Source organism: Rhododendron vialii, chromosome 11a (genome assembly GCF_030253575.1).
Source record: "Rhododendron vialii isolate Sample 1 chromosome 11a, ASM3025357v1".
NCBI classification, from domain to species: Eukaryota; Viridiplantae; Streptophyta; class Magnoliopsida; order Ericales; family Ericaceae; genus Rhododendron; species Rhododendron vialii.
The window spans coordinates 1,468,625-1,480,071 of record NC_080567.1 but is presented as its reverse complement, the minus strand read 5'-3'; the positions used below and the strand labels follow the sequence as shown (position 1 = coordinate 1,480,071).

At 47.4% G+C, this 11,447-nt stretch overlaps 1 long non-coding RNA gene across 1 annotated transcript; it reads left to right on the top strand.

Annotated features, from left to right (window-relative positions):
- The first annotated feature begins 8,476 nt into the window (after positions 1 to 8,476).
- On the top strand, positions 8,477 to 9,037 carry LOC131308094 (uncharacterized). The gene is made up of 3 exons (XR_009194289.1): positions 8,477 to 8,685; positions 8,764 to 8,895; positions 8,984 to 9,037. It is a non-coding gene; the product is annotated as an uncharacterized LOC131308094 (long non-coding RNA).
- Positions 9,038 to 11,447: the final 2,410 nt, after the last annotated feature.

Sequence of the window (11,447 nt, the reverse complement as noted above, 5' to 3'; positions counted from 1 at the left end):
CTGGTATAATGTGTCAGACTTTGTAGATGAACAGGGAGAACTCTGCACCTTGGAGACTTTCGGAGCCGAGGAGCAGGCTAGGATGGAGGAGCAGTGGATAGGAACCCTTGTTTTCCCTCCTTTTGTTGAATAAAAGTACTCTTGTGAGAATTATGATGTAATGTTGAGCCAGACTCTATTTATATTTTCAATGAAAATGTCTATTTAACGTTTCCAAAATTCGGGGCGTTACAGGGAAGTTCAAAACAACATATATTTATTGGAGTAAAAGCTGGTTATTCCACATGTTCATATCTCAATTAGCAAAAATAAGATTATTAACTAACATGCATTTCAAACATACAAGTAATATACTACTTCTAGTTATACTTAAAGAAGTAAGTAAGGATAATCTACGTATACTTTAGAGATAATGAGGACGGAAAAATCTACCGTTCTTCTTGGCGGTAGGGCGGCTACAAAAGTAAGTCTGCTAACGGATGGAGTAACTTCCTACGGTAAGCTTCCGGTAGTTTCGAAAGAGAAATGTTTCTCTTGAAACTAGTTCTTGACTTAAACTACTAATTTTTGGATCGAAAGGTGGTTGAGTGGTGGTTTGGTGGCGGCCTAGGTTGAGTTTCTTGAAGAACTTCAAGAAAAACTCAAGAACACTAAGAACAAGAAGAATAAAGAATAAATGCAAGAATTCTAGAGAGAGAAGTTGAAGGATGGAAGGTGTGAGTTGAATGGTAAGTGAGGGGTGCTATTTATAGCAAAAATCTTGGCCTCCATTAGCATGACTAACTTCACTACGCCAAATTTTGGCTTTACCGGCGATAGTATTACCGGCATTAATTTAATGCCATTAAAAGACACTTTTAGCGGCATTAATAAGACCGCCGGTAATAATTACCCTAAAACGGTGGTAATCCAAAGACTGCCGTTTTTAGTGACTTTTACCGGCGGTTTTTTAATTACCGCCGGAAAAAGTAGAATGTACGGTTATTTTTATTACCGGCGGTTTATTACTGCCGTTTATAATAAAACCGACCCGTATAATATAAATAATATTATTTATCCTAGTTGAACCATAATGCGGGTTAGCCGAGTTGGTCGCACGCGCGTTCAAAGATCCGGAGGTTCTGGGTTCGAGTCACAGGGAAAGCAAAAAATTTAACCACCGATTTTATTGCCGGCGGTATTATTACCGGCGGTTCTTTACCGCCATTTTTAGTATTACCGGCGGTTTTCTAATGCCGCTTTTGTTTTTCCGACAATTGTTTTCCCGGCGGTTTATTTCCGGCGGTTTTTGAACTATTACCGGCGGTTTTGAGTATTACCGGCAGTTTTGGGACTATTAACGGCAGTTTTCTCATGCCGCTAATGCTAAAATTTGGCGTAGCTTCTATTATCCAAGGGATAAATTTTTCCCTAGCAATTATTGTCCAATGGGTAAAGGGGCAATTATGATAGGTGACCGCGTCGTCCCGTGTCAAAAATAAATTTATAAAGCTTGGAGTTAACTACTACTCCGTAGAATAGTGGTTAAGACCGAGTGTCGATCCACAGGGACAGATTGGCTAAGTTACTATAATTCAATCAACTTCTAGATTAATTTGAAAAAGTAAAGATTGATTGGTTGATTTGTTTTGAAGAGCTAATTAAACTAAAGAGCAATTTAATTAAAAGATTTAGAAACGATGGAGGGAAATATCTAGGGTTTCGAATCCACCCCTACCGCATAACAACAATATGCCTAAGCTAGGTTTATTTATTCGAATCAAAAGAGATTATCGCTAGGGCTTGCAAACCCTAATGATAATCATCAAGAAAATAATCGGGTTGTTAAAAGGCATAAACTATCCCATAGCATGGACTATCTCTCAGTAGCACGGTCTGGCCACCTAACGACACGATCCGTCTTACGAGCATAATCTATCTCAAAACTCCAACCAGAAACAGTGAAAACCATTGCAAAACTAGGTATTTAAAATCGTGAATACAAATACTCAATCAATAGGAAGAAGTAAAATCAATTCATTCAGTTGCAATGAAAAGGGTTCTGAGTTTCACAATTGATCCGAAAAACAAACCAAAACCTATGCATAGACAAGGTTACTTGGCGCAGAGTTTCATCGTCCCCCTAGACAAGAAGTTTAGCCAGCCATGGAAAAGAGACAACTTGATCTTGATTTAGCCTCCATCCTTCAATACTCTTCCGCCGTTGCCACGGCCGAAACTAAACTAATTTTCCATTCCAAAAGCCGACTCCCCATTCAGTTGGTTTCCATTTGTTTTTAATAGGGTTTTAATGAACTAATCACATAAAGGCCCTTCAAACTTCGCTTAATAATAGTTGACACTCTAACTTTGAGTAACTTCGTATTTCGACCTCGCAGTTCTTTTAAATAACGTTTTTATCCAAAATCTTGGGTAATGAGCTCGAGCAACCTATAAACAAAAATAAAAGCAAAATCAATATCAAGTAACAAATATAAATAACTAACAAATGTTGTTTGGAGAGCCAAAATATCAATATTTCGGCCCTCATCACGCCCCCCAACTTACAATTTGCTAGTCCCTAGCAAACTAAAATAAATGCAACTAATGAAAACAAGTAAAATGGATAGTTCTTTTAAACCCCCGGGTGGCCCCGGTAGGACGAGTGAAGTCTCGTAAAAGTGCGAGGGTTATCAGCAGTGAACACCCACAAACACGGAGAATGTTTCAACACAAAAATCACAACCTATCATGCAACTCATCGACATATCAAGCATAGGACACGAAGGTACCACAAAGATATAGCAAGGCAAACATAGTTTCGAGTGCTAACAATTCAAGAAAAAAAATGTGGCACTTAAGCTTAGCGTGTGTGAATATGGACCTCAATCACATATGAACAATAACCAACTGCTCTCTCCGAACCGAGCCTCGACTTCAATTCTCACCGTGTCATGCACTCACAAATGAAATCACTCAAAACAAAGTGCATTATAAACTCTCGAGTGTACGGTTTGGAGGTTATGTAAATGAAAAGCAAAGTACTCCGCACACTATGACACGAAAATAATGCTTTATATAGTTGTGGGCTACCACAGCCCCGGGTGAGATCGGGGCGGCCCGAAAAACATACTGCTCCATCGAATCGATTTGAAAAATTTGAGGAGTCGCCACCCGGATTTATGGTTCGCCACCCGAGAAACCGTTTTTGATTTGAAAATTGATTGATTTGAATTGAAAACCAGAGATCATTCGAGGGTTCGGAAGCCATGTTACGAGGGGGGAAGGGTTTTACGGCACCCCCTCGCCCGACGCGATGTCTGTCTCTACTAAACATTTGTGGGATTTTTCAAAGGGATTTTGTTTCATTAAGCATGTAGCAGGTATCCACAGGTATAGCAAATAGAAGGTGTATGCTGGTGCTTGTGTACAAGGAGTGATGAAATGATGATGGACACATGCATGATGGCAAAGTAGTGTAAACTGCCACTGGATCAACTCACGAGCGCTCGAGAGCACTCTCGAGCGCTTGGGAGTGTTACTGACCAAATCCTGCAGAGTTTGTTAGTCACAAATAGGATGCCAAATAACAGTGTATGCTGGTGCACGTGTATAGGGGGGATTATGTGATGAAAGACAGCAAGATAACAGGAAATGAAACACTGCTCACTGGCTTCACTCTCGAGCGCTTGAGAGCACTCTCGAGCGCTTGGGAGTGTCTGAACCCCACCTGCACATTCTGTTAGTACTGACAAAACATAATGTAAAGACTGCAAAATGAAATACTATTAAGCAGACCACTGGCTCAGCAGAGGACTTGAAAGACTGAGATAGGACCTCAAGTTTTCAAATCATGTATCCTTGCCATTGCACGAACAGATCTACAATTTTAAAAGAACAAATGTACACATCTATGCATGCAGAAGCTCAGAAAACACAGAAAACTGGGAAAATGGAATGCAATGGCATGCATGCACTCCCGAGCGCTCGGGAATGGCTTCGAGCGCTTGGGAGTGAGCTGCATGCCAGCTTACTCTCAAATAGAAAATGGCACCACTTCATCATGCAAACACCCTTATCTAAGTTTTTAACAAGAGAAGATCTTATTTTTAACTTAGGAAAACTTTGTTCTTACTTGAGATTTGTAAGAAACATTTCTGTTTTAGGAAAAATGATCTTCTGTGTCTGCACGCCAGAATAAAACCATTTTATTTAAAAGTGCACCTGACCCCCAGCCTACTGCTTACCAAAATGCCATGCATGGGACTTAAAACAGTCCCGAGCGCTCGGGAGCACTCTTGAGCGCTCGAGAGTGTTTCCAGTAGGGGTTTTGGGAAAACATTATTCGTGGTCTCTTTGCTCTTGCTTTTTCACTAAGGTCTCCCAACCATGCACCCAACATTAAGGATTGGGACAGGCTGAGAAACCCCCCTCAGAAGGGAGAACAGCCTCTTGATTTGAACCAAGGATAAAAATATTTCTACCTTTGCTTGACACTTTGCTCCTTGGATGGTTGTGAAAGGTGAATCTAGAGTGAAAAAGACAAGAGATCAGAAGCTAAGAGTGTTATGGATTTCTTGCCCTTTTCCTTGATGATTTTGAAAAAAACCTTTGAAGTTGGGAAAGAAGTTTGAGTTTGAAAGCTTTTTCCCTTGAACAAGAGAGAGAAAAGAGGAGGGGTTTAGAGAGAGAGAACTTTCGTACCCCCCCTCTTCAGCTGAAAAACCAGGTATATATATAGAGCATATAACCCATGGTTTTGAAAATGAAATGATTTTGAAATAAACCCTTTTTTAAAGAAAGAAATCTTCAGCTGATATCTTCTTTGACTAAGGTTGAGTGTTGACTCACTTCAGTCGGCTCAAGGGGAATGCAATGATGGCTTGCATGGATAGTGGGAATCTTTTTCATCCATTGGGCACTGGGAGAGGTCTCGAGTGCTCGGGAGTGGTCTCGAGCGCTTGAGACTTCACTCTCGAGCGCTCGAGAGTGAGCCAGGCCAGTGGTTTTTGGAAAATAGTTTGGAGCGCTTGGGACTGCTTCCAAGCGCTTGGGAATGATTTTGACCATTTCCTTTTCAAATCCTTTAAGGAGCAACGTCTCAATTGGTACATGACTTGTTTTGATCCATATTCATCATCGGGGAGCCTCAGGGCCACAAATTAAGGAAATTCGACAAGTCCAAATTGGGGTGTCTACAGTTGTCCCTCTTTGGACGGCGCTTGGCATCATGTTTGGATGCGAGTGTCGCCCAAAGATCGAGACAACCCAATTCGAGCCAAATCGAATCCTCAATTTACGAATTAAATGCAAATAAAAAGCATACAAGCACTCAATGTATGAGGTCGTGTCTTTTCAGACTGCCTACGTACCCCGTTTGTAGGGATCAGACCAGCGTAGTTCTTTGGGGCAAATGCAAACACCTGTAATGCATGCACTAGAAAGAGATCGACAAATGCTCTGATAATGATAGAAACAAGAAATGGGGCCCATCCGCTACTCTGTTCGGTGGACAAAATGATGAAAGAAATATTACGCGTTGGGTAAAACTTCTAGCGAATACATCGACGATTGTAGAATTTAGGAAACTTTTATCGACCTCTAAGCAGAACTTTTTGGGCAAATGAGGATGATCCAGAATAGATCACGAAACAAAATCCACCGTCGATTGCTTTGTCTCGACTCGAACTTAAACAGGACTGAGATTGATTTTGTAAAAATTCTTGATAGACAATAATCATTAATCAAGGTGAAATGCATGAGCTTACGAAAAGCAAAAAAAATGGCATGGCGACGAAAAGAGTCAAGCGCTCTAGACCCACTCCCGAGCGCTCGGGAGTGGTGTCAAGCGCTCGGGACCATCGCTGGGGTCCACCGCCCTTTCATCATCCTTTTTTGATTTGGGGGTTAAAACCCTGGTTCTCGAGCGCTCGAGAACCAGATCGACTGCTCTCCCTCTCTCTCGACTACTCTCACTCTCTCGACTCTCTCAATCCTCTCTCTCACGATCTTGCGATCCTCTCTCTCTCTCACTCACGATCCTCTCTCTCTCTCTCAATCTTGGCATGGCGAGGGGGGATGAAGACGGGGTGGTCGGTGGCGGCGAAGGGGCGGAGCCCAGCGGTCAGGAGGTCACGGCTGGTGCCACAGTGGTGGCAGCTGGGGGGAATGGCGGTGGCGTAGGGGTGGAGCCCAGTGGCGGGGACGCCACGGCTGGTGCCACGGTGGTGGCGGCTGCTGGTGACCAGGGGTCGCCGAAGGGAGTTGAGTGGCGGTCGCTGTCGGTGAGGGTGCAGAGGTGGCGGCAGTAGGGGGCTCCGGCAGCAGGGACAGAGGTTCGGGCAGTGGAAGCGGGGGTTCGGGCAGGCCTCTCACTCCTACCGTGGAGGAGTTGCTTGCGGCTACTGAGCGGGCGAGCGACGGGGGGATAGCCGACCGCGATAGTGAGGAGGTAGTTGGTGGACAGTTCAGCGAGACGCCGGTGCTGAGGACGGCGACGGTGTTAGAGCCGAGGAGTGGGGACAGCGGGATCGGGGCCTCACGCCCTGTTCCTTTCGCGGATGGGGACTTCCTGGAGGACGTGGAGCCTCGGGATATCTTGGACGCGTTTGGTCTCGACTCTGGGGTTGCGGCGGTGCTGAGGGACGCTAGTACGCCTGAGGACCGGGCTTCGGCGTTGCTTTTAGGGGTTTTGCTGAGCGGAGTGGGCTCGGGCACTCCGTAGGTGGTTGTACCTGAGGTGGAGGAGTTGGGAGGGGATAGGGCGGATGCCGAGGCGGCGGTTGAGGTACGGGTTACCGCGGTAGATGAGGCGAAAGCCTACTTAGAGGAGCGGCGAGCCTACCTGGCGGGGGAGCGGCCCGAGTTCACTCCGGCTACGTATGCTCTTCGACTACACTTTTTTGAGCCTGTGGGGATGACGGCTTACATCCCCGGCTACACTGACTACCCTGAGGAGATGCTTCTCTGGGACCGAGCTTCACACGTCTCCTCTGGGTGGGCCACGGTGAGTTTCCGATCACTATCTTTTCTTGAATTTCGCAAATTACTTCAAATTTTATTTCCTGCTTGAGATTTGATGCTATTTCTTGCTTTGTTGAAACAGCGCACGACGGACGTGTACGGCCACGGGGGCTCAGCCAGCTCACTGGCGCACTTCAGGGCCTTGCCTGAGAGGGTGCGAGCACTGGTGGAGGCAGCAGGGTTCGGACCCTTCATACAGCTGCTGACAGTGGTGAGGGTGGACTGGGCTGTGCTTACAGCGCTAGCGGAGAGGTGGTGGGACACCACCAATACCTTCCACTTCCGGTTCGGGGAGATGACGGTGACACCACTCGACTTCGCGGTGATCACAGGGCTCAGCGTTGGAGGAGACCCGATCCCTTACGACTCGAGTCTGGTGCTGGACGACGCGGCTTTAAGGTGGTTCCTCGGGCGAGTGCTACACCACAGCGGGGGGGATGGTAGCTTACGGGCAGTTCGTGGAGTACTGAGACCATGAGCCTGCGACCGACGAGGAGGCGGCCCAGATGGCCCGGGCATACTTGCTATACTTGTTCGGGGCTTCTTTGTTCCCGAACAGGCGTAGTCGGCTGCACCTGTGCTATCTAGCGGGCTTGGTTGACTTGGGACAGGCGGGACGCTTCGACTGGGGAGGTGCTGCTCTGTGCACGCTCTACTGTCTCCTTGGAGCTGCTTCTCATGGGGTTAGAGACACAGTTGGAGGGTACTGGCGGGTGTTTGAGGTATAACTTTGAATTATTGCTTTCGACTGCTTTTCAACTTGAATTATGCATTTGAGATTGATTCGACTTGAATTACGAAACTTGCAGCTTTGGGCTTACGAGGTTCTCGGGATGTTCCCACCCGAGAATACTTGTACGGACCTGAACTTACTTCCACGCGGCTTAGCCTGGGGTAAGGCGTACCAGAGAGTGAAGGAGCGATGAGGGGAGGTGATGACTTTCCGGCGCTGGCTGGATAACCTGACAGGGGTTGTGGTACGATCGACACTTCTTGCTTTTCTTTTATCAAATTTTTCGGCGAGTAGACTTATGAATGAATCCAAAATTTGAATTGCAAGTTCGCTGGGACAGGTCGGCGGGGATGGAGGCTGACTTACTTTCGAGGAGTTGGGAGGTGACACGGAGCAGGGTCCTACTGGAGTGCCCTCTGGGCTGGCAGTGGTACCTGGGGGATCGAGTGACTCGACAGTCACTTGGTCTTCCAGCGTTCGTGGTTCCTGAGCTGCTTCCTCCACGCGTGCAGAGGACTGAGTCCTACACTCGCGCTGAGCTTGAGCTGTTCACCGTGCCGGACACGGATCTGGAGAGGCACCTTCGACGCTCCTTGGACTACGCATCTTATGCAGATCGGTACTTGGCAAGGAGCCTGGGGGTGGAAGAGGAGTTCGAGAGACGGGTAGCCGGAGTGGGAGCTTGGAGGGACGAGCGCAGAGCGCGGAGCCGCGGTGGTTGCTCTGCACGGGGTCGGGGACGAGGTGCTAGAGCCCCTGTTGGTGGGCGAGGTGCAGGTACTGGAGGTAGGGGAGAGGGGAGCACGAGGGTTCCAGAGACTGCGGAGACTTCAGCACCACCGGCGTTGCCGACGCTGAAGTGGACTATAGGCGTGACGAGTTCGTCGGGCGCACGGGAGGTGATCGACGTGCCACATCTCCCACAGCCGCCGATGCGGTTTCCTGCTCAAGTATAAACAACATTTCTGCTTGCTTTGTATATTGACCATTCCCTGTTTGCATATTCTGAATCTTGGATCATTCTGCAGGTGCCGCGAGAGTGGGCTGAGCAGGCCGTGATGCTGATGGTGGGGATGCGCCACCTCTTGAAGGACTGCGCTAAGGGGAGAGCCCTTCAGACGAGACCTGCCCCTGTGACTGCTTCTCTTGTTGCCACTCAGGTATAACATGCACATATATTATATATTTTGATTTGAGCAAAGTTACATTCGAATATGCACAAAATGAGAAAATGTTTGTGATATGCAGGTGCAGCCACGACGTTCAGCTAGGACGCGTTCGCAAGGCACCACGAGCCCTCCCATTCCTGCAAGCACGCGAGGTCGGGGTGCAGGACGTGTGCCACGGCCTGCTGCGGGTGCGGGACGGTTTGAGGTTTTGCCTCGGGAGGCGTCTCAGCGGAGACCAGCTCGCGTGGAGCCGGAGGAGTTAGAGGAGGGGACAGAGGAGTCCTCCGAGTCACATGTCTTGGGGACGTCGGACTCGAGTACTGCTTCTGGTTCTCCTGACGACGACGGTGATGACGAGCCCGAGAGTTCTGAGTCCGAGGGACCACGACAGAAGAGAATTCAACGGGTCTGAGCCTCGTGTTTTGCTTTGCTAGCTTTACCTTGTACATAGGCCTGCATGCCAGCGTAGTTGTAGCTTTTGGGCCTCCGTGCCTCAGTTTTGTTCGGGCCTGCGTGCCCTGGTAGTTAGGATTTGGGCGCGTGTTTGCCCCAGTTTTTGTACTTCTTTCTTCACTCATTGTAAACACCGTGTTCATTTATGAGAATTCGCACTTTATTCTTTTATTCGTTCGCACTGCTGTTTATGAAATATGTTCGTCTAGCTTTGAAAGAATGTAAAGAGTACGCGAATTTCGACCGATACTCTCAAAGTGAGGAATAAAACTCGACATCGACACCAAACGACAAACTTTCGAGCGATCGACCATGAAATTTAGATTTAAGGGCTTTTGATCATAACCGAGTGCACTGCGCGGTTTACAATGAGTGCTGTGACTCGAGGGGACCGGGAGAATTACTAAAATGTTTTTGACAATCGACACTTGCATTTAAAATGATGATTTTGGTACGATTGAATGATGAAAACTTGAATTAAGAGTGCCGACACGTTTTTGGAGTGCGTCAAATAGTCATTGAGACCCGTCATGGCTCGAGCGTGTTGCTTGATTCGACCAAATGCCCTTAATACGGATTCCGACATGCTCAAGGAGTGAAAACTTTGGAAAACTTATGATTTTTCACGTAACACACTTGAATACTTGACAAAACACGTGGACAGAACTGCTGTACCCCTTAGACAACTGTTGGGAACTGTTAAACTTGATGAAACAGGGTTTCAATGTTGCATGGAAGCCAAAATGGGGAAACTAGAATCAGTTGCAAAACAGCAGTACTCTCGAGCGCTCGGGAGTGGTCTCGAGCGCTTGGGACTTCACTCCCGAGCGCTCGGGACTGCTGTCATGGACTGTCCCTTGCTGTTTTCCAATGCCACTTGTTGGCTGTCCTTTGTTGTTTTCTTCTGCTCGCACGTTTTCAATGTGCCTGAATGGCTTCGTATTAGCTGCTTCCCCAGAACAGAATGGCTTCCCAAAGCTTGACTTGTGGTTTTTCCAATATTTTCCAAGTTTCCAAAGTTTGAATTTTGAAAATGATAAACTTGATGAGTTTCAAGGCTGGTGGGGAAGTGGTGTTGCCCACTTTAAGCTTCTATAAATACCAGGCTCTCCTTTGGTAAGCCATTCACACTTCATTTCATCATTTCCCTTCAAAAATCCATTCTTTCCATCACCATGCTAAACCAAGCCTTACTTCGCCCTTGGTTGGACAGTCTTGAAGGCATCGACTGGCTGAACTTCCGAGGGCATCGGCTTTACGCCCTAAGACATCTCTGAGAGGTTGCAATTCGTCCCGTCTTGCTGCATGCGGCGGCGCGCTTCTGGGATCCAGAGGTGCACGTCTTTCGCTTTGGTTCTCAAGAACTGTGCCCCACCGTCGAGGAGTTTCATGCTTATCTCGGAAGCCATGACTCTGCTGAGCCGGTTGTTCCTATGATCAGGGAGAGCATGAAGAATATTCTGAAGGCAAAGCTGGGTGTTAGTGGTAACGTCACTGAGTTTCTTACTCGGTGTAATGCCATTAACATCGTGCAGTTGTACGAGAGGTTCAACCCACCTGGAGACTTGACGGATTTCGAGCACCAAGGTCGTAGGATGATGGCTTGTTGCATTTGCCACCTGGCGGCCATCTTGTTGGTTCCGTCCGTTGGTCAGCCCAATTCCTCATTGGTGGGGGTTGCTGCTCAGATTGAGGCTCGCAAGGATGCTGCGCCATTGGTTCTTGCTGAAACCTTGATGGGGTTAAATGCTGTTCATGCTGGTCGCACAAGGGTTTTTGGTGGTAGTCTGCTGTTGCTGCAGGTTAGGGACCTCACTCAGCTCTCTTTTTTCTATTTCTCTCATTCATTTTACCTCGACACTCGGTTCAGGCTTTATCTGGCTCCTTACTTGTTTTCTCTCTTTTTGATAGATGTGGCTTTGCGACAAATTAAGTCTGTTGACACCCTCAGCCAATGATTGGTGGTATCGTGCAAGTGGATGGAACCGTCCTTTTCAAGTGAAGATGATTGGGCTGATTTCCTTGCTTCTGCGAAGGAAGATGACATTGCTTGGCAGTGCCATTGGCTGAGGCTTCCTGCTATGACCGTT